The following is a 3520-nucleotide window of genomic DNA, read 5'->3' as shown; positions in this document are numbered from 1 at the left end:
GAAGTGCGGAGTCTTAACCACTGGACCGCCAGGGAAGTCCCACAAAGTCCCTGCTCTTAAGCAGCCTACCTTTTAGTTGGTGAGGCAAAACCTCCCCACCAAAAACAATATGAGAAACAGGACAAGGCAGAATCCATCTGTCTAACTAAGGAGAGAAGAACAAAACTCAGGAGGTCTCCACCCCCCTTCTCCCTTGAGGGCTCCTCAAGTTTTGGGCTGTATATACAGAGCTAACTTCTACCTACTTTTATCATCTCCCTCTGGCCACTGCTCCCAGGCAGAATGGAAAGTTGTGGACAGGAGCCTACACTTCTGGTGAGCTGGTTCTCATTGTTCCCTTCCATCCTAGTACATGGGGAACTAACTGACTTCTGCCAAAGGAGGAAGGTAAATATTTCCCAGCGTGCACCTGTGAGAATGTGTGCACCCCTGAGGTCTGTTTGGGCCTTTGAGATGCTTCTGGTTAGACTTGTACCTCTCTCCCATGGCCTGCTTTCTCCTGCTCCTGTCCAGTGCTTAGAGGAGAGATGGACAGGTGCACAAACACGAAGATTATCCAGAAAAGGCCTGGGTTCCTCACAAACATTTGCACATCGTTTAAGATCCCTTACTCGTATGTTTGGTCATATACTGAAAGCATGAAACCTTGTAAACATTGGGAAGTGTGCTCACATTATACATACTGAGCATCCATCCAGCCTCTTCATTTTTCTGTAACAGACAGATTTGGGGGAGCACCTAGAAAGCCCCTCACCTGCCCCTAAATCTCTCTCCGCTGGACAGTAGATGAATCTGCAAAACTAGCTTTTGAGATTAATTTTGGGACGTCAGGGTGTCATTTCTTATTAATATGAAGATATGTTGTTGAATATTACATATTCAACATATCTGCATATGTATTGAGTATGAATTAGCTCATCAACTTTATTCTCTAATTATCATCTGCTGTGTGTCTAAAACATACAGAGGGCCTTCCCGCTCCCTAATCCTGACGCCCAGCGGCGCTGGCCTCAGAGGCTGAGGAGAGCGGAGGAGATCGCGGCGGCGGGAAGATGCTGCACTTTGGCATAAATTGCAATCGATTAGGGATCGTTTCTCAGACTCAAGTTAGAAGTGAGCGTTCAGATAAGTGAGGCCACCATTGCTGCTTTGAACACCTCAGAAGGGGAGAATGGATTTATCAGGAGTGAAAAAGAAGAGCTTGCTAGGAGTCAGAGAAAATAATAAGTCCAGCACTGGGGCTCCTTCTCCTACCAAACGCAAAGACCGCTCTGATGAGAAGTCCAAGGATCGCTCTAAATGTAAGGGGGCCACCAAGGCGTCCAGCGAGAAGGATCGTGGCAGGGATGAAACTCCAAAGAGGCGCAGCGCTTCCAGTGGTAGCAGCAGCGCCAGGTTTCGGTCCAGCTCGACCGCCAGCTTGGGCTCAAGCACCAGCACGGGCTCCAGCAGCGGCTCCAGCTCATCTTCAGCATCGACCGCTCAGGAAGTTCCAGCACATCCCGCAGCTCCAGCTTCGGCAGCTCCCCTGGCTCTCCGAGTCCTTCTCGGCGCAGGCAGGACAACAGGCGGTGTTCCCGCTCCAAATCCAAACCACCCAGAAGAAATGAAAAGGAAAGGAAAAGGCGGAGCGCTTCCCCCAAGCCCACCACAGTGCACGTTGGAAGGCTCACCAGGAATGTGACCAACGATCATATCATGGAGATATTCTCCACCTATGGGAAAATTAAAATGATTGATGTGCTTGTAGAAAGGATGCACCTGCATCTGTCTAAAGGCTACGCAAATGTGGAGTCTGAGAATCCAGATGAGGCCGAGAAGGCGCTGAAGCACGTGGACGGAGGACACATGGATGGCCAGGAGATCACTGCCACCGCTGTGCTGGCCCCCTGGCCTCAGCCACCCCCTCAGGAGATTCAGCCCTCCCAGGAGAATGCTGCCACCGCCTCCCATGTGGCGCAGGTCACCCCCACGGATGAGGAGAAGGTCACGTTCCCCTTGACGCAGGTGTCCCGTGCGCCGGCGCCACAGGAGCCGCTCCAGCTCCAACTCCTCACTATAAGCAGGGCCACCGAAGCTCTGCCCTGTGACTTGTATCCCATCCAATTCACTTTTGTCACTTTTTTAGCCGAAGGAGGATCGGTAGGGAAGAAATCCCTCACTCAGAGGCAGGCTTCGGAGGTGAAGGCAGTAATTGCTACATTTCCCCTGGCGGCAGAGTTCCGGCTGCCGGAGTGTTGTTGGTTTGGGGAGTCACGCTTATAAAGATGCCCTCCAGTTTTCTGGCTAGAAAGCTTCCACATTTCTAGTTCCTGAGAGTCAGTTTAGTGGCAAAGCCAGCAGGGATGAGCAGGGGGCTCCAGGAGGTGGTACAGCCCCAGCCCGGGAGCATGTTTTCCCCTTCCACAGATGACCTGGGGCCGATCTGGTGGCCTGCTCGCGCCCTAACCTGCTGGCCTGCAGGGTCCCACGGAAAGGGTGTGCTTTTACGCAACTGCAGTTCCTACTAGCCTGGCCCTGCTCCCCTGCTTGAGTCCTCTTCTGATATCTAGGGCCAAATACCCGAAATGGTTCTTTTCACGTGTACTCATGTGCGTGCACCACACACACACACACACACACACATCTCCCTTTCTCTCTGAAACTGGTAAGTTGAGAGCCAGCTCTGTTGAGTCATCCCCTCCCCCCCGCCCCCCGTTGTGTTGGTGTTCATGGTGGTCATGCAGGTTACCTTGGCAACGTGTACATGGCTTTTTTGGCTTTTATTGTACAGTCGGTACTATACATTTTCTGTTTTCAGTTTTGTAACTTTGTAGCATTTTAGATAATATTGTGTTTGTACTTTGTTGTGTAGAGAAAAGAATTGTGTTGAATAAACCTAGGATTAGAGTCCAAAAATAAATAAATAAATAAATAAACCATACATAGGTAGAAAGAGTTCTAGGCACTAGGTGACTTTCAGTTGCATTTGCAGGACTGTATTCAAGGCAAGAGTCTACACGTAAAGGGGATGGTGAAGAACAAGGTACAGGGAATGTGAGACATGCCCTGGGAACACCAGTGGTTCTGGATTTATTGTAAGAGGTACGTGGAACCAAAGTTTCTCTGGGAGGGAGGGATAGGTGTGCTTAGAGGAGAGGAAGGCCATTATTCAACATGAATGATGCTGACCTCACAGTCTTCTGCATAATCATCTGTCCTTCCCGTATAAGCAATGCTGTGGGGCAGAGAGGCAGCACTCATACGCTGACAGCACCCCTAGTGGGGAGGAGGAGAGTTTGCACCCAGGTCACAGCACTGTCTGTGAACCCTCAGTCTCAGCCCTCAGCTTCTCCGTTTTCTATACCTCTTTAATATCAGAAAGTCCAATCTGTCCGTGCCCTTGAGGATGAAGGTCATTTTCTTGACTGTGAGAGAGTGGGGATTTCAGTGTGAAAATGCTGTGGGAGAGAGAGCTTAAGATTGCTTTACGGAAGGGCTGACCTTCCTTATTCCATGTTAACTTCAACTTTCTTTTCTT

General features: G+C 50.1%; 1 pseudogene; it reads left to right on the top strand.

The window, feature by feature from the left end:
* The first annotated feature begins 1034 nt into the window (after positions 1-1034).
* On the top strand, positions 1035-2062 carry LOC102998780 (RNA-binding protein with serine-rich domain 1-like; annotated as a pseudogene).
* Positions 2063-3520: the final 1458 nt, after the last annotated feature.

Source organism: Balaenoptera acutorostrata, chromosome 1 (assembly GCF_949987535.1).
Source record: "Balaenoptera acutorostrata chromosome 1, mBalAcu1.1, whole genome shotgun sequence".
NCBI classification, from domain to species: Eukaryota; Metazoa; Chordata; class Mammalia; order Artiodactyla; family Balaenopteridae; genus Balaenoptera; species Balaenoptera acutorostrata.
This window is presented reverse-complemented; position numbering and strand designations above follow the sequence as displayed.